Raw genomic sequence first — 20,125 nt, 5'->3', positions numbered from 1 at the left:
GAGCACGCACCCACCAGTCACACAAAAAGAGTTTCACATGAAAGTGCAAGAAGGCTGGCATTTGTGCGAGAATAATTTCATTCAGGAAAAACAAGTATCAACATGTAGCAACAGTAGTGTAACAAAAAAAATTAACTAAATTTCTTTGTATTGGCTTATTTCTAATTCTGTTAATTATATCAACATGATTATAATTATCAACCCTTTGTATTTAATTCATACATAGCAATGATCATTCTCCGCCTAATTTCTACCTCTTATCTCTATCCATTTCTGCACATTGTAATTTTTAATTTCGTTTTCATCTATAGGGATCGCTTCTGTTTTGCCATTGTTGTGCAAACATAATTCTAGCTGTTGTGAATGTGCCTATCAATTCCATTCTTAATCTAACTTCTTAGATGATTTTGTACTATTATCTTTTTTTTTTGTACTATATATATCTGCATAAGGCTGTAGAAAGCTTCAGTACATTTTTAAGCTGCATTCTAAAAAAATTAGGTGACGAAATTTGACTTCCCCTGGCTTCTCTCTCTCTGCTATAGAGAGAGCATTCCGTTAGGGATTGTTGGTCCAGGTGAGTAGTCTTGGCTAGGAAAGACTTTTGTGCCACTACTGGCACAAAATAACAAACTCCTTTGGTTTGTTAATAGTATTTCCATTTTAAGTGTTTCTTTTTCAATTAATGAATTGTAATTATTAAAATATCAGCCATTCTTTTATATACACAGAGCAACATCTTTTTTTTTTAAAACAAATTTTATTGATTTTGAAGACAAACAAACCATCGTTAACCTTTAAACACATAAAACCTCCATTATTAACTTTACAAGTCAAATAAAATATTATTTTATACAACATCATTCTGTTTTTCACCATTTCAATATCATCTTCATTCCTCTCTGTCTTGTTTAACATTATTCTCATCCAACATTCCTCCGAGGTTTTATTAATTCTCAAAGAAAACATAGACACACAAAACACAAAAATATAAAACTTCTTTTAAGAAAGTAGTTTGGCCCCAGATTACCTCTCTTTGTATGGACTTCAATTGAATTCGTGCTCATCTTATATACCATTACCTATCTTATTTACCATTCTATATCTTCTATATAACTTCTCCCCGCTTTTCACTCTTCTTATTTCTATTTTATTTAATTCATTTTAATTTAAATCATTATATGCAAATAAAAAAAAAAAAGAATTTCTCCTGAAATCACTGATCAAGGTATGATGCCTTTCTATCCTCCCCTAAAAATATTTAAAATTCCCAATCTGATTCTGCTTAGTACATTCAACCTACTAACCTCTAAAGAGAGAAAATAATAAATCCATAATAATTAATATAATTAAATAATAAATCTAAATTTTAAATCTTATAACATTGCAATTGTCTATTTCAAGAAACAAGTGCTACAATAATGAGTTTATAATAAGATCAAAACAACAGTAAATTAAACTTTTTAATTAAACTCAATATTTTAAACATTCCTTTTAATCTTTTATTAAATTTTAAAATCTATCATTACTAAACATTTCAATATTTTAATCTTTTGTTAATTCTTATAACATTCTAGTTTTCTATTTCTAATACGAATACTACAATACCATCTTATATACCTTGCAGAATCTTCTTTTTTAAAGAAATTATTTATTTATTTATTTATTTATTTATTTATTTATTTATTTGATTTGATTTGCCAATTGTTTACAAGATAATAAGTATAAGTGTATACATAGTTGTGAATACATGAAATGGGTACATATAAGAAAAATAAAAGAATAAGAGAAACAATAGGACAGGGACGGTAGGCACGTTGGTGCGCTTATGCACGCGCCCTACAGACCTCTTAGGAAAGGGGTGAGGTCAATAGTAGACAGTCTAAGGTTAAAGTTTTTGGGGTTTGGGGAAGAGACTACAGAGTCGGGTAGAGTATTCCAGACATTGACCACTCTATTGCTGAAGTCGTATTTCCTGCAATCAAGTTTGGTGCGGTTTACTTTGAGTTTGTATCTATTGTGTGCTCTTGTGTTGTTATGGTTGAAGCTGAAGTATTCATTGACAGGTAGGACATTGCAATGTATGATTTTATATACCATGCTTAAGTCAGACCGAAGACGGCGTAATTCAAGGTTTTCTAGTTCTAGAATTTCAAGTCTGGTGGCATAAGGTATTCTACAACGAGTAGAAGAGTGGAGAACTCTTCTTGTGAAATATTTCTGGACTTTCTCAATTGTGTTAATATCAGATACGTAATGAGGGTTCCAGACTGATGAACTGTATTCGAGTATTGGTCTAGCAAATGTTTTGTATGCTCTGGTTAGTAGTGTGATATTACCAGAGAAAAAGCTACGTAGGATTAGGTTAACAACTCTTAATGCCTTTTTGGCTATGTAGTTGCAGTGGGCTCTAGCACTTAGATCATTAGAGGTGAGTATTCCAAAGTCCTTTACAGAGCTTGGGTCATCAACAAGATCTTGGCTATTCAGCTTGTATTTTATTTTCTGATTTTTTTGCCAATATGTAGGACAGAGCATTTATTTGTTGAGATTTGAAGTTGCCATTTGTTTGACCATTCAGATACATAGTCAAGATCTTTTTGTAGGGTAGCAGTATTGTCTGTGGTATTGAACAGCTTTACATCATCAGCGAAGAGAACGCAATTGCTCTTAATATGATCACAGAGGTCGTTTATGTAGAGTATGAAGAGAGTTGGTCCTAGAACACTGCCCTGGGGACACCACTATTGACAGGTACTGGATTTGATAGGACGCTCCCGATTTTGACCATTTGTTGTCTGTTTGACAGGAATGCTTCTATCCAGTTATTCAGTTGTCCAGAGATACCATAGGATTTTATTTTTAGGAGTAGTTTGTCGTGTACCACTGAATCAAAGGCTTTACAGAAGTCTATGTAGATTGCGTCTATTGCTTTGCCTTGGTCGAGTTGTGTCGTCCATATGTTTTTGCAGTGTAAGAGTTGCAGATTACAGGATAGTTTTTTTCTGAAACCAAATTGTTTATTGGAGAGTAGGTTGTTTGTCTCTAAGTGGAGGATGATGGATTGGTTAATAATTGATTCCATGACTTTACAGGTGACGCAGCATAAGGAGATTGGCCTGTAATTTTCAACTAGGCTTGGGTCTCCCTTTTTGAAGATGGGGATGACTGTGGCTTGTGACCATAGGTTAGGCAAGGAGCTGGTCCTGAAAGATTTTTCAAAGATTATGCTTAGAGGTTTGGCTATGGCAGTGGATAGCTTTCTTAAGAAGTAGGCACATATTCCATCCGGTCCAATAGATAGAGATGGTTTTAGATTGCGTAGTGATTTTTTAACATTGTCTTCTGTGAAATCGATATGTATTAGATCATTGTTGTTATCTGTGGTACGGCTAGGAAATACTGGGCATGATCCATTGCTGTTTACAAATACTGAGCCGAAGAATGTGTTAAAGAGGTTGGCTTTAATGGTGTCGTCGTAGCAGTCTTTACCATCAGGTCCTATCAAGGGAGGGATGGACCTTGAGTCTTTAGTTTGTTGTTTACAAAATTGTAAAAAGCACGGGTGGAATTGGTGCTTAGAAGGTTTTCCTCTTGTTTAATGTGATAATTGGTGCATTCGGTCTTTATCTGGTGGCATAAATTTTTGTATCGGTTTTTGAAATTGGCAACGTGACCAGATTTGTTTTTCCGCCAGAGTGATCTCTTTTTGGATTGAAGTTTCCTTATTGATATGGGTAATCTGCTTTTTGTTTTGTTTTGGGAGTTGTTGTTGGAACATATAGTTTGATGACTCTTTTGACTTCAAGTAAAAATATGTTGTAATGGTCTTCAACGGTATTGCATCTAGTGAATAGAGATTGCCAATCAAGGGATGAGAGATCGTTGTCTATAAGATCATAGTTGCCTTTTTGAAGTTATAATTGGGGATTACATCATTGTGGTGATTTTTGTGTGGACGTATGTTGAGACAAAAGTCAATCATATTGTGGTCACTACTGGAAAGGGTTCTTTAGTTTGTATTCCGTAAATTAAATTCAAACTATTGCAGAAGATGAGATCGAGGCAGTTGTTTAGTCTAGTATTGTTGGTTACTAGTTGTTCCAGTCCCAGATTTGTAATAGCATTGTAGAAGGTTGTGTGTATGATTTCAGTTGTACAATCATTTAGGGTCCAGTCAATATGAGGCAGATTGAAATCACCAAGAAGGATAAAAGGGTATGGGCAGGATGCAACCCATGTTAGTAATGTATTTAGCTTGTTTACATGTTTGATGTCATAATCAGGTGCTCTGTAACATAGTAAGAATCGAATTGTGATATTTAAGGATAGTTCACAGATGATGGTTTCAGGAAGGGCAAGCTCCTGGGTAACTTGGATATTTTTTAGATGTAAGGATTTTTTATAGAATATAGCAACACCACCTCCTCGACGATTTTCACGATCTGATCGGTAAACATGATAGTCTCTTACTGTGGTAATGGAGTCGGGGAGAGATGCATTGAGCCATGTTTCACAGACAAATATAATGTCGAAGTTAGCCATATTTAGGAGGATGAGAAATTCAGGTATTTTATTCACGAGGCTTCTTGCACTGAGTAGTTTGCATTTAAGGCTGGCAGTAGTTGGAATTGAGGTAGTTGGGCGTGCATGCCTAGTCTTGGGTGATGGTGGATGGGTTGAGGTAGGGTTGTGGTTGAGGGTAATAGCTGAGTATTGGGTTGCGTGGCTTACTTTTGATACAGTCAGCATGGTAGTCAATGTACAGGTCCTTCTCTCCATTGTCTAGACGGTTTTTAGTTCGATGCGGAGTACACGGGAGCGGGCACTTTGCTGTATGGTTAGGTCAGGGCGGCAACGGAGGTTCTTATGGTTGGTGTTGGTTTTGGCGAGTGAGTTTATAGTATAAATGAATTTACGTTTGCTTGATTCATTTTTGCAAATGACCCTGCACAAGCGTGGGGCCACAGAGCCGTCTCTATTTTTGAGCTCTCGGTCGATGCGGAAATGTCAAGTATTTCATCAGCGGAGATGGTTGATGCTTGATAATCTCTGATGATGTTTTGGACAGTTGTGATGTCATCATTGACATTGATGTCTTCTAGACCAAATAAGATGGCGTTTGGACGTTTCCGTTCACGCTCAACGGCTTCTCTGATGAGGATTGGGATATCAATATTTGTCTGGGTTGTGTTTATTTGTGGATTGGGTTTTGGATTGGATTGTGGTTGTTGGGTAGAGATGTGGTTTGTAGCTATTGGATGTTCAGGTTTTTGCGTTGTGTCTTTTTTTTCAAGGTTGGATATTCTTTCTTTTACGGCGTCCAGGGATGCTACTATGGTGTTGAGGATGTTTTAATGGTTTCGATGGTAGGGGATGTTTCAATGGTTTCGATGGTATCATCTCTTTCAGACAGATCCAGTTTGGGTCTGCATGATTTGCAGAAATATGGAAACTCATTGGATGATTCTAGTATTGAATCATTTGCTCAGGTAATCCCAAGCAGTCATGATGAGCGTATTTTTACACAGAGAACATTTGATGTAGTTTTCATTATCCTTTAGATTTTTGTAGCATTTAAGGCATGTGCAGGAGTCTTGTGGTTCATTGATGGGATTATCTTTTCTTTAGGTTGTGGTTTGGCATAGGATTTTCTTTTTGGCATGGTAGGATTGTTAAAATAGTACGTTGATTGAATTAATTAAAGGAACAATTTTGGGTAATCTATATAGCCAATATTACATCAAACAATCAATTGCAGTAATCTCTCAGGTCAGATAATATTCCTGAGCAACAATCAGCCTGATCAATTAATTACTCTAATCACTAATCAATTAATTACATTAATCATTAATCACACTGTTCATTTAAATTCACTAAATCAATGATTTTGCTATTCAATTAAATTACATGAATTTTGATCTTTTAAACTAGTCAATAATCACACTATTTGCACTAAACACTCTAATCACATTAATCAATTAAAAACAATAAATCAATTAAACCATTAATAAAAATATTTTATAGAAATTGATTTTCTAATCGTTGATATAGGTGATGAGGTAGAAAAGTTGTAAGTTTTGAGGTAATGAGGTAGTATTAAGAGTCTGCAAGGAAGGGGTTAATTGTTTTACTGGCACTGGATGAGAGGAATTTATTGCTCTTTGAATAGCAGATCGCTATTACTCTGTAAACAGGAAGTTGTAACACAATGTTCCAAGGATTTTTATCCGAGTGAAGGAAAGATTGAACAGCTCACAGGAAACTATTTGTTTTTGTTTTCCCTTGATGAATGAGATTTCTGGGCCCCTCCTAGTTAACTGAATACACTTTCAAAGTTTGTTGCTTTTAAGAGAAAGAGGCACGTCTTGCACTGGTAAATTCAAACAGTTTATATTTTTACTGTGTAGACTCAGATTTGTATTGAGCATTCACTCCTGGCTTTAATATACCTCTGCTTCTATCACTCCTGGAGTCCCGATTAGCAATTTGGCGAGGAGAAAAGAGGGAAGAGGGAAATGGGGGCGGCAGGGAGGAGGCAGTCTGCTTCACACCCTAGCTGCAAACTTCTGGAGACAGTCTCACAGCTCCCAGTGCTCACCTCCCTGCAAGGATGGGATGAATCTCACCGACTCCAAAGATGATCATTCTCTGGGCTCTCACCGATTCCAAAGATGATCGTTCTCTGGGCTGGGTCGCTCCTGGGAAAGGTCAGATTCTCACTAAGCAGTCGAGGGGAAAACTCTCGAAGTCGAGGGAAAAGCCACAGTTGGAGCGCTCTCGCTCAGCGATCCTCCCGGCCGGCACTCCTCAGGCTTTGCTGAGCTTGCTGAGTTTTATTTATGCTTTATTTGACAAGCAAGGCTTGGCGTTTGCCCTCTGGCTGGCAGGAAGGCAGCCACCACCAGAGGCCCCTTCGGCAGAGATGGGGTCTTGGGTGGGGGGTTAGCTGGCAAGGACCCTCTCTGCACTAGGTCTTCGCTTCTCCGTGTTGGGTCCTCAGCAGGTTGCTTGCAGGACGGGGCGCACGATCGCTCCAGTCATCCCCAGCGGATGCGCTTTAGCGCTTCCAGCAGCCCGGCCCTACCCGACGGGTAAGAAGAGGCCAGGCACTTCCCGCTTTCTTACCCTTTATCCCTAAACAAAATTCCTTTTTTCCCATCTTGTTTTATACCTTTGTGGCTTTTCCCTCCCTTTTCCCTTCCTTTCTTATCCCACCTAACCTTTTTTCCTCACCCTTTAGCTTCCCCTCTCTGTTGTATTCCTTTCTCCTTTTGCTCAATAACATTAACATTGAGTTGGTTTTGCATCTTATTTTTTCCTTTCTTAAGTATTTTTTTAAGTCTTAAGTCCTTCATTTTCCTTCCTTTCTTTCTCCTTTCTCTCTTAACTAAAATTTTAGATTCATTGAAGATGGCGTCTTCTTCTTCTTCTCCTTCCATTTCCTTCATCTGTTGTTGTATTTGATAATTAACAAGCGCCATTTCTAAAAAGAAAGGCTTCTTTCACAGCGTCCTTTCTTTCTTCATATTCTCTAAGTTCATCAACAGATAAAGCCATTCTTTATTCTTCTTCTTAAAGCAACCAAAATGTTTCAAAAATTAGAGCAATTCCCCAAAGTTCCAGGCTTGGTTCGGGTATTTTCCCACGTCATTGTAGTTGTTCTTTTAAAGTTGTAGCAACGTTTCAGCAGAATCTCATCTGCCATCATCAGGCTTCTGTATTGTGTCCGTCTGTGGGTCAGACTTTTACAGTGGTTTCAGATTTAAATTTGGGGCAGCCTATTGCTGTGCCAGAATGGTTTTTTTCTTCATCCTGATTGGTTGGGAGTCTTGGTCTGTGTTTATTGGCCTCGGAGTTTGCTGTGTTCTGCTTGATTGGTATCTCTAATATCTTCTGTCTGTTTTTTGGCTCTTTTTGTATCTTGGTTGGCTGGCAGCATTGTGTTACTTTATTGGAGGCCTTTAGTGCAGCTTGGCTTCGGGTAAATGGACGGCTATCATTAGTTAGGAAGCTGGGTTTCATCTGGGTGCCTGGTTGGGGTGTGTTTGAGCTGGAGGTATCAGGGGGGATCTGTTTGTGCCCAGGTATTTGCCTGGCTTGTGGTGTGGATATTTTTTTGTTTGTGAGTGCAGGCTTCCAAATGATTGACAGCCTGGTGGAATCATCTCTTCTATTCATGATTTCTGGTCATTTGGAAGCCTGCACTCACAAACAAAAAAATCTCCACACCACTCCCCTTCTTGGGAGAAGGGGGTTTTGCCGGCTGGGAAGGGGGTCTGCAACACCCCCAAACCCCTCACCAGCTCCCCCTTATCTTCGGCTGCCTCTTCGTGGCAGCCTTAGCCTCCAGATCCGCGGATCGGAGGCACCAAAGCGGCTAGCGCGGCAGGGATCGCGCAGGATCGCAAATCCCTGCCGCTAGCGAAGCCGACAAACCGGAAGTTTTCAGAGCAACATCTTTTTTATAGACTGTCATTTTCAAATCCACTTTCAGTTCCGTCTCAGTCTTATCTAGTGAAATTTGTTCCTCTTCCATAACATCTTTTAAACACTAACTAGCTATAGTGTCAGGGACTCTTAAAAGTAACTGAATATTACTGATCTCCGCTCCTCACCTGCTTTCTTCGCTTGCCACTGCCTTCACCACTCAACTTACAACAGTCCAAACCACTACATTGTTGATTTTTTTTTTTTCAGTATATTACCAAGATGAAAAGGCAAATGAATTTGGCTGCTTTCTTCGGCAAGAAACAAAAGGAGGCCCAAAAGAGTCACAACCACAACCACAGGTGTCTGAGGAAAGCAGCAGCAGCACATCATCCACACTACAACCAGGGGAAAGCAGTGCCAGCACTTCATCCACACTACAACCAGGGGAAAGCAGTGCCAGCATATCCACACTGCAGCCAGGGGAAAGCAGTGCCAGAACATCATCAGGTACTAAAAGAACTGAGTCAGACATTGAAAGGAATCTTCCTGACTGCTGGACACTGCAGCAGTACAACAATTTTAGAGAAAAACATGATGGACTGGAAGTTTCCCAGAAAAAAATAAGTTGCAAGCATTGCAGAAGATTGGAAATTTCAACCAAAGAAAAAAGTGTCCATGGAGCTAAGGAATGGAAGAATTTCCAAATTGAACCAGCAGGAAAGAGTAAAGAAGTACAGCAAGCTTCTCTCAGAAATTGAAGGAACATTTCTCATCTAAGGCTCACAACATTTGTACAGAGAAGTTGAAGCAATGTGAGCAGGATGTGATAAGCAAAGGACTGGACAGGATGACTGAGAAATATTTGGGAAGTACATGTAGAGCGTTTACTACAGTGTATAGTCTGGCACAAATATGCAGACCATTTTTGTTGTATTCACTGACTGATGACAATTCCCTATCTGGTCCGCGTTTCTGGCGGGAGCGCCGATCGCTCCCATTGGTTGATGCCGTTTGACAGCCAGCTATAAAAGGAGCTGTCAAACGCCATCAGCTGTTTGCCGCCAGCTGACTGCCTGTTAGCCCGGCAGCCGCGGCAACCCCTCTTTATTCTCTGAATAATGCCTTTCGCTGTTAAGCTCTGAGTCTGCCTCGTATCTACCGCCGCTCTACAACACTGGCGACGAGGGCGGGATACAAATAAGAGGCGACCGGACATAAAACAGCTGAGCTCAGTCACTACAAAAAGAGCCGGAGCCACCGAGAGCTGATTAGTCCCAACCCCAGATGCTCTCTGCGAGCGCGAAGTTTAAAGCCTCCACAGCTGAGGAGACAGACGCCGCCTGACAGGCGCAGCCGCGATCGATCTTTGAGAGCGTGAAGTTTAAACCTCCCCAGCTGAGGAGATAGACGCTGCTGTCACACGATGACTTCTAATCCGGCATTCCCACCCTTCAAGCCGACAGCCGAGACGTGGGAATCGTATAAAAATCGCTTCTTCTGCTTCCTGGACGCGATAGACCTCATGGATGCCACCGACCATAGGAAGAAATCCTATTTCCTAAGCTTTTGCGGAGCCGCGGTTTTTGACACCGCCATGGCGCTGATCAACCCGCGTTCTGTTAGGGCTGTCCCCTGGGAGGAGTTACAGGAGATCCTCTCCAGTCACTACTCCCCTAAGCCATCCCAAATTGCTAGGAGACATGCTTTCAGGAGGAGAATGCAGTCTGAGGGCGAGTCAGTTAGTGAGTATGTGGCAGCCTTACGATCAGCTGCCCTACAATGTGGCTTCAGGGATTACCTAGAGGATATGCTCCTAGATCAAATTGTCTGTGGGGTCAAGGACCTGAGACTTCAAAGACGTTTGCTAGCTAAAAAAGACTTGACCCTAGCTGTAGCCATAGAGGAATCACAAGCTGCTGAGCTATCTGCTCTGTCAGCAGCTGAAATACAAGGGAACCCCATTAGACAAGGCAGCTCAACTATTCATTTTGAGGAAGTCTCCCTAGATGAGAATTCTGAGGACCCAATCGAGGTAAACCGCCTCAGACAACAGAAGCCCGCTCTAGAAGGACCAAGACAAAAACCAACTTTACCCCCAGGCAGCAACCCATCTGCCTAAGCTGTGGAGGAACCCATCTCAGGGCATCCTGCAGGTTCAGGAATGCAATTTGCATGAACTGTCAAAAAAAAAGGCCACTTAGTTGGAGTCTGCCAAGCAGGGAAAACCTTTCCACAAAGACCTATTTTCCAAAAGCAAGTTGAGGACTGCTATACCTGCTACCACTCAGATCATACTACAACAGGCTCTAACAAAATAAGTATCTTTGTTTTTTTAGAAGGTAAGCCCTGCAGGATGAGGTTGACACGGGCTCTGCACTTTCCATCATCTCCTGGGAAACTCTAAAGAAGATGCATCCAAGGATGTCTAAGAAGAAGCTCCTGAACTGCCACCTGACTCTGCGTGATTACCAAGGCAGGACCATCCCTGTCCTTGGGAAAGGCAAGTTTTTAATCCAATTCCAAAACTTCAAAGGCCACTTGCCTTTAGTAGTGGTAGATGGTGCCCTCCCTAGTTTACTAGGACTAGACTGGTTCCCTGCTCTTGGTCTCAGCATAACCGGTATCCACGCTGTTTCAACCTCTGAAGTAGACACCCTATTCAGAGACTATTCTGGTGTATTCAGTGAAGATTTAGGGTGTTACTCTGGAGACCCCCATAGTCACCTCACTTAAGAAAGACGGCAGCGTGAGAATCTGCGCTGACTACAAGACTTCCCTGAATAGGTTCCTACAAATCACGCCTACCCTGTCCCTGTCATTCAACATCTCTTACATTCCTTTGAGCCTGGGACTATTTTTGCAAAATTAGATATGTCCCAGGCCTACCAACAGTTCCCTGTAGATGACCAAACTGCAGAATTACAAACCATAGTCACCCATAGGGGTGCATTTAAGTGCAAGCGCCTCCAGTTTGGCGTAAGTGTAGCCCCTGGGATTTTTCAATCCCTAATGGAGAGGCTTCTCCAAGGACTCCCAGGCGTAGTCCCCTATTTTGATGACATTTTGGTTTCAGCTATGGATAAAACACAACTAATACATAGAGTCAGAGCAGTCCTTGAGCGTTTTAGACAGCAGTTAAACTTAAAAGGGACAAGTGCACCATTGCCACTAAGCAAGTGGACTTTCTAGGTTATAGAATTGACGCCTCTGGTATACACCCAATTGAGTCCAAAGTCAGGGCTATCCATGAGGCACCCACACCTTCCAACAAGAAAACAAGAAAAACCAAGAAAATGTTTGCAAACGTTCTCTGCAAGGAAGATTATGGCGACTGCTTTTTGGGATAGGCAAGGTGTGCTTCTTATCAATTTTCTGGAACATGGTGCAACAATAAACTCTGTGAGGTATTGTGAAACATTGCAAAAACTAAGAAAAGCAATTCAGAACAAGCGTAGAGGAAAGTTAAGCTCAAAAATTTTGTTTTTGTATGACAACGCCCGACCACACACAGCAAATCGCACTCGAGAAGTCCTGAATGCTTTCAAGCGGGAGATTTTTCCTCATCCGCCCTACAGCCCTGATCTTGCACCAAGCGACTACCACTTGTTTCTGAGGATGAAGACCTGGCTTGGAACAAAGCGCTTTGACGACGACGTGGAACTGCAGGCGGGCATGACTGACTGGCTCAAATCTCAGGCGGCTGAATTTTATGACAATGGAATTACAAAGCTTGTTCACCACTATGATAAGTGTCTGAATTTGTTCGGTGAATATGTTGAAAAGTAGTATTTAAGTGTCACTTTCAAGTGTATATAATAAATTTTTTTTCCTACACTTTGTTTTTTTTTCTATTGCAAAACGTAATCTATTTTGTGGATAGCCCTCGTACATTCTAGATATGACAAAGATAGCAAAAAAGAAGGATTTGATAAAGAACCTTCTGAATTAGATAAAATCTTAACAGGTACTGATGAGAGGGTGATTAAAAAATTATATGGTTATTTATTAGGAGTGAAGTTAGAAGAAGAACAAGTTAAAGAAATGATGATTGCATGGGGGAAAATTTTGGGGTATGGGATAGATTTAGAAAAATGGCAGAAATTATGGACCATAAACTATAAATTAACAATATCAAAAGGATATAGAGAATTTGCACAAGATGTTTTACAGGTGGCATTTACCCCCGGCAAGAATAGCAAAGATGTTCAAAGATAAATTGGTGAAGTGTTAGAAATGTGATCAGATACCTGGATCATACTACCATATGTGGTAGATGTGTGTGGAAGCCAAAAGATACTGGACTAAAATTCATACATCATTGGAAAAAATGACAAAACAATAGATTTAAAACCAGAGATAATTTTATTGGGAATTATACCTGAAGGTTACAATAGAGAACTGACATATTTGATTATTAGTGTTATTTAATACAGAAATTTCTGAAGCTCTGAAGGCTAAGAAGTGGCCGAAAGTGACTCTCAAGGAAAAAATGAAACAAAAGAAACAGAAAGCCCTTCTGAAACCCAAAAGAAAGAGAAAAACCAAAAGAAACTGCGTACAGAAATTTCTGAGCCTCTGAAGATTAAGAAGTGGCCGAAGGTGACTCACATGGAAAAAATAAGAGGATACAAAGAGAAAACTATGAGTTGGGCATTCAAAAGGAACTGGTTACAGAAATTTCTGAAGTTCTGAAGATTAAGAGCTGGTCGAAGGGAAAATAAGAGGAAATAAAGAGAAAACTCATGAGTGGGAGATTCAAAAGGAAGTGCCTTCAAAAATTTCAGAAACTCGAAAGGTTAAGTGGTGGCCAGAGGTGAATCACATGGAAAAAATAAGAGGAGACAAAGAGAAATCTCATCAACTGGAGATTCTGAAGGAAGCACCTACAGAAATTTCAGAAGCTCTGAAAGTTAAGAGGTGCCCAAAGGTGGCTCCCAAAGAAATAATAAGAGGAAACAAAGAGAACACCCTGCCAAGCCCAAAATTGACATAAATGTAGCCATTTTAGTTGTCTTAGTATATATATTCTTTTTCTTATTTTCTCTGTGGCAGTAATGGGGGGAAGGGTTTCCCCCTTGACACATTCCTAAGGGCAGAGGAGTGGAGATAAAGAGAGTGTTATGGTTAGGTGATCTTCTTTCCCATGGGAAACGAGCTGTCCGTGCTTGGGCCCCTGGAGGTGGAGATTCGTGACAGCAAGCAACGTTGAATTACTTCTATTGGAGAATGTGACTTTTGGGGGTTGTTTCTAACTTCTAATATTGTGGGGAAATTCCGGGTTGGGTCAGATCCGGAATTATCATGGACTTTGCCAATTTGATGCTTTCCTAAATAAAAGAAATCTTTTTGAAGATGGACTTTGTTATTTTCTTTTAAAATGGATTTCATCACTTGGAAACCTGACATTATTCTGGATCTCACAAAAACCAGAATCCCGGAGAAGGGTTATCATTCAGGATCCTGAGCCCTGGGCTGCTTACCTGGAGTTTTGGGTAACAGTAAAGACTCAGGGAAGATGGCAGAAGGATGAGATCTGGGGGCACCAGAACACGAGTGCAAACTCTGCAGGGGGGTTTGTGTTGTCAACTGAGCAGCAAACCTCCCAGAGTTCCCAGGAAACCATCAGAGTAACGCTGGTCGTGGAGGACATTGCCTGCCAGTTGGGGCCCACCCAAAATCTCCGCCTGAGTGGTCTGGAAGCACAAGTATCCAGCGGATGGAAAGAGACCTGCTTGGCCAAGCAACCCTTCCTGACCCACTCATCAATCGGCCGTTAACGGCCACCAGGGAGTCTTGAGCTACGAGTGGAGAGCTGCAATGGGACCCATAGGAACGAGGGGAGACCACAATGAGCCGACTGAATGGCAATACCAAACGGCAGTGTGCATGCAAACCTTCGAGGATCTACCTGACTAACTGGAACAGCTTGTGATCGGACGTGAAGGCAGGGGCCAGCAAAGGAGGCAAATCCCCCCCCCCCCGAGAGATCGTGAAACCAGAGCTTCCAGCCCGTCAACTTTCGGTTCAACCCAGTTGTTGGGAGAATATTCTCCTCCCAAAAGAGGGCGATGTACCACTGCAGGAGACCTTCGATCAATATATCGTTCATCTCTGAGAGTGGAACACAAAAATCCATTGAGGAATGAGCCCTCCCTCCCACCTCTTTTACCTCTAGATGACCAAATCCCCCCCGGGATGGACATTTTATCCAGGCAGAGGATGGATTAGGGAACAAGCTTAAATGAGGCCAGCTCAGGCTGCAGCCCCGCCTCACCCCCACCTCCCCGCCACAACCAGCTCCACAGGCGAACACCCCAACACCTTTTTAAACCATGATGGGACTGCAAGCAAACTTGCATTTTTCATGAATAGAGCATGGTCTTGCATCGAGAGATATAGAAATGAGTTCCACGATGAGGCAGAACTAATCCAATTCCTTGGAGATAATTTGTAGAAAGAGGCATCTGAATGGTTCACCCAGCTCAATGATGAAGGAGCCCCTGAACTAAATAATGTGGATGACTTCTTAAGAGAGTTCCGTTCACATTTTGAGGATTCTTCCTGAGCACAAGAAGCAGAAGCTGAAATAAAAAGCAGCAGGCAGAAGGGTAGACCCGCCAAGGATTTAGTGCTTGACCACTAATCTCAGGCATGAAGATAGAATCTATGAGTGGTACAGGATGGCCATAAAAATGGACAACACCCTCAGACATCACAGGAAGAGCAATGCTGAGAAACAACCCAAAAGGCAATTCACACGACACTCATTTCCACGACAAGGGGAAGCACGTCAAACAGCAGTCCCCCCCAACCTCCATGAAATGTTTCCATTGTGGTCAGCAAGGGCATCGAGATTGGGCGTTGGTTCTTACCTGACATGCCTCTTCTCGTTGAACTGCGTAGAGCATCCAGAGAGTGGGAGGTGCTCCAGTCTCATCTCGTACAGGCTGAGCTATAATTGAAGAACGCTCCTCCTCCTCCACGTGACTCCTCCATGCGTTCCTCCAGTTTTACGAAGACGAGAGGACAGCAACAATCCTCTAACTGAACTAAGAAACAACTCTCAACAACAACAACAAACATCATTGGCCGAAACAGGATTCCCACCAGACGGACTAAAAGGGTGGGGCTGGATGCTCTACGCAGTTCAACGAGAAGAGGCGTGTCAGGTAAGAACCAACGCCCATTCTCCGTAGAACTGCTGCGAGCATCCAGAGAGTGGGACATACCAAAGCGTGTCTGTCCTACGGGAGGGACTCCATCTGGGTCGGAATCTCCTCTGGCTCTCTCGCCACCTGCTGAAGGACTCGCCTGCCAAAGGATGCCTCAGCGGAGGCGTAAGCGTCAATTCTATAGTGTCATATAAAGGGAGATGGGGAGGCCCAGGTGGCCGCCCTACAGATGTCATGAATTGAAGCCTGGGTAGCCCAGGCTACCAAAGTAGCTGCACTCCTGGTAGAGTGAGCGGTTATCCTACTAGGGACCGGCAGAGCTTGAGCCAAATAGGCCTTCGATATGGTAGCTCTAATCCAGCGACCTACAGTAGACGGGGAGACTTTGCAACCCAGCGTCTTTGGCTGAAATGACAGAAAGAGGGATTCAGACTTTCTGACAGACTGAGTTCGATAAATGTATATACGAAGAGCCCTACGCACATCGAGTGTGTGCCACTGCCGTTCCTTCTCTTGAACAGGCTTTGGACAAAAATTAGACAGGACCAATTCCTGAGCTCTGTGAAATGCCGAGTTGATCTTTGGCATAAAGGCAGGGTCAGGCCGTAAAACCACCCGATCGGGATGGAAAACGCACAGGTCCTTTCTCACAGATAGAGCTGCTATTTCAGATATCCTTCTTGCTAAAGTTATTGCCACGAGAAACACCACTTTGAGGGTGAGAAACTGAAGTGAAGTCTCTCTGAGAGGCTCGAACGGGGGTTTAGTCAGCGCCGACAGGACCTTATTGAGGTCCCAGGTCGGGTATCTGTGAACCATTGGGGGACGCAGGTTGGAAGCCCCCCTGAGAAAAGCCCTGATGCGAGGATGGTGGGAAAGTGGGCCAGACGAGTCGCCCGGAACCACCGTTGATAGAGCCGAGACCTGCCTTCTCAGAGTGTTAGGGGAAAGACCCTTGTCTAGGCCGTGTTGTAGGAACGCCAGAATTTGCGCAACGGAGGGGGAGAGCGGATTGACAGAAGATTGACGACACCATTTGGAAAAGCTGTTCCAGGTTGCATTATAAATGCGAGTGGTTGAAGGTCGCCTTGCTGCCATGATGGTATTGATGACTTGGGCCGATAGGCCCTCCGCCCTCAGTCTTTCCCGCTCAACCTCCAGACGGCTAACTGAAGCCACTGCGGTTCCGGGTGGAGGAGAGGGCCTTGGGACAGAGAGATCCTGTCCCGTGGAATCCTCCACGGTGGGGCCACCGACAGGTCGCGAAGATCATGCGAACCACGGTCTCCTGGGCCAATACGGTGCCACCAGGAGAACCTCCGCCCTCTCGAGTACCAGTTTCTGAATCACCCTGGGAATCAATGGGAGGGGGGGAAAGGCGTACAGAAGACCGGAAGGCCAGGGACAACGCAGGGCATCGTAATTCTCCGCCCCGTTGGTGGGGTATCGGGAGAAAAATCTTGCTGTCTGAGTGTTGAGTGGAGATGCGAAGAGGTCTACCAGAGGCAGGCCGAAAATCGTCGCTGCCTCCTTGAACAGGAGAGGATGGAGGCGCCATTCCGCTTGGTCCAGCGTGGCCCTGCTCAGCCAATCTGCGTGAACATTCGAGGCCCCCGAGATGTGCTCCGCTCTGATGGATAGAAGGTGTGCCTCTGCCCACCGACACAGCCGCCGGCCTCCCTCATGAGGCGAATGGAGTGAGTGCCCCTTGGGGGTTGATATGCGCTTTGGTTGTGGTGTTGTCTGTTAGGACCAGTATGTGATTTCCTCGTACCTGTGGGAGGAAGGCCATGCAGGGCTAGGTATATTGTGTGGAGCTCCAGCCAATTGATGCTGCAACGCCGCCGGTAGCTGACCAAACACCCTGAGCTGAGAGGGACCGCATGTGGGCCCCCATCCGGAAAGACTTGCATCTGTCGTAAGCGTGACCCTTTGAGGCTCCTTGAATAGATGACCTCTGTTGGTAGAGGGTCTTGTCCACCATAGAAGGGAGGCGAGGACTCTTGGAGGGACTTTCACCACGAGGCCGGAGTTGCTCCGCCCGGAACGTTGATACGGCAGAAGGAACCACTGCAACGATCTGGAATGCAAGCGTGCCCATATGCAGGAAACAAGCTTTCCCAGCAGCTTGGATAAATCAAGCAGAGAGGCTTTACCAGACCGCCTAATGGCCTTGACAGAGGTTTGGATGCTGGTGAATCTATCGTGGGAAAGGAAAACCTTCTCCTTAACCGAATCAATTACAGCTCCTAAATGGGCTATACGGGTGGAAGGACTGAGTTGGCTCTTCTCCCAGTTCACAAGGAAAACCGTGAGCCTGCAGCACCGAGAGGGTGGTGGCAGTGTCACGTTCGGCCTGACTTCAGTTAGGTGAGACAATTAGAATGTCATCAAGGTGGCAATGAATGCGGATGGGAAAATGCCTGAGGTGGGCCGCCAGAGCTGCTAACACCTTAGTAAAAGTCCTTGGGGCTGAAACAAGGCCAAAGGGAAGGGCCACATACTGGAAATGCTGATTGTTATAACAGAACCTCAAATATTTGGAATGTGAAGGACGAATAGGAATATGGAAATATGCCTCGGATAGATCAACAGATGTTAGCCAGTCTCCCTTTCTGATGCTCTGTAAAATCGATTGAAGGGTGTGCATTTTAAACCTATGTCGGACAATATATCGATTGAGCCTCTTTAAATCCAAAATGGGCCTCCAACCCCCAGAATGCTTAGGGACTAAGAAGAGGAGGGAGTAGAACCCCTCTCCCCACTGTGAGGAAGGCACGGGCTGGATGGCCCTAATATCAGAGAGATGCTTGATAGCTGATGACATGAGTGCCCGCTTAGCCGGGTCTCTGGAGAGGGGAGAAACCATGAAGTGTTCCGGTGGTGGAGAATGAAACTGGAGAGAGAGACCGAACTTAACAGTGTCCCTGACCCATGCATCCGAAGTGGATGTTTCCCACTGGTCAGCAAAATGCCTAAGGCGACTGCCAATGGGATAGGAGGCGGAAATCTTATCTGGGTCGTTGGGACGCCCTGTTCCCTGTACCCCTGAAGGGCCTCCTGTAACTTCCTCCCCTCCTACCTCTGTCTCCTGAGTCGCCCCTGTCTTGATAGGCTGGCCGAAAAGACGGCGAACCCTGGTATCTAGGAGTGAAGGAATGCTGGAAGGAGGGGTGAAAGGAGCCCCTCCAAAAGGGCTGGGACCCTCTGGCTTCTGGTTTATGAAAAAGCGACGGAAGAATCTTCTTCTTGTTGCGGCTCTCCATTAATAACGGTTCTAAGGCAGGCCCAAACAGTTTTCCCCCCGAAATGGGAGCTGAGGCTAACTTGGACTTATTTTTAACATCGGCCTGCCATTGTCGGAGCCAGAGTAGCCGACGGGCAGTCACGTGTGAGGATATGGCCCGGGACGAAAACTTCACAGAATAAAAAGTGGCATCGGCCGCAAATTCCGCCGCGGCCGTGAGCTTTGCAATGTCCTGATGGGCTCTAGTGTTTGAAGCGGGGACATGTTGTTTCAATTGTCTGAGCCACCTGATGGAAGAACGGGTGAAAAAGGAGGCCGCTGTGGCCGACCGTATGGCCCAAGCATCTGATTGATGCGCCCGCCGGAGCGCCATCTCCGCACGCTTATCCTCAGGCTTAAGCGCCTCCAGAGCGTCAGTGGGATTAGAAGAAGAAGAGGCCAGTCTAACTATCGGGTTGTCTACCTCCGGGGTATCCAGCATTGCTGAGAATTCCGGGTCGAGATTGAACAATCTCTTGTCCTGGTTAGAAGGAGCAGGAGAGGGACCCGTAGTTGCCTTGCTACCAGATCGGAGAAGATTGGGGGGTTGGGATTACCTCGGTTTCAATGACCGGTTGACTGAATATTGAATCTTCTTGACCCCCCGGGGTAGCTGGAGACGGCTCAGAGGGGGACTGAGGAATAAGACCTGAAACGCTTTTTTGCCTTAAATAACAAGGACTTAAACAACTGAGGCTTAAACAGGCCCACCATAGCCGGTTGTTCAGGGAAATGCCCTCGCCTTCTGACATTTCCCTTCCATGGGGTCCACCTCGAACAGGGGCTCAGAGTAATGCAATGACCCTCTTTCGGAACCTTCCTCTTCCCCGAAAGACTGAAAGTCCCCTTCCTCCTCCACCAGGGCCTCCTCACCCTCCAGGAATGGAGCTTCCAATTGGGAAGGTACCTGCCCGTGCTGCGATGCCGGCCTGGCGTGAGATCTTGTAGATAAGGATTCGAACTCGGGCGCCATTCCTCGAGGCTCTGACCTGGACAGTTGCTGCATGCCTTCAGCAATCCCTTGACGGATGGCAAGTTGCATCCACTCCTTAATACTGTCCGGAATAATAGAAGCTGGGTCTTCATGCCGTAGGCCCGCTGCGGTTGGCGTAAAGGTCGCTTCGGGTGCGCGAGAGGCCTGGTGGCTCCGTGTTGAACTACACCTGGAGGGAGAAGAATGTCCTGACAGGGGAGGTTGGGCAGAAATAGAGGGAGAGGCAAGAGTTACAGAAGG

At 44.2% G+C, this 20,125-nt stretch overlaps 1 long non-coding RNA gene across 1 annotated transcript in view; it reads right to left on the bottom strand.

Moving 5' to 3' along the window:
- Positions 1 to 1,414, bottom strand: part of LOC148128946 (uncharacterized) — a 78,384-nt gene extending 76,970 nt beyond the window's left edge. The window contains exon 1 of the long non-coding RNA XR_015746091.1: positions 1,300 to 1,414. This is a non-coding gene — a long non-coding RNA (uncharacterized LOC148128946). The remainder of the gene's footprint in view (positions 1 to 1,299) is intronic.
- Between the last annotated feature and the right edge of the window lie 18,711 nt (positions 1,415 to 20,125).

Source organism: Notechis scutatus, chromosome Z (genome assembly GCF_049901735.1).
Source record: "Notechis scutatus isolate UNSWTSFEM ecotype Mainland chromosome Z, rNotScu1.2, whole genome shotgun sequence".
In the NCBI taxonomy this organism is placed as follows: Eukaryota; Metazoa; Chordata; class Lepidosauria; order Squamata; family Elapidae; genus Notechis; species Notechis scutatus.
This window is presented reverse-complemented; position numbering and strand designations above follow the sequence as displayed.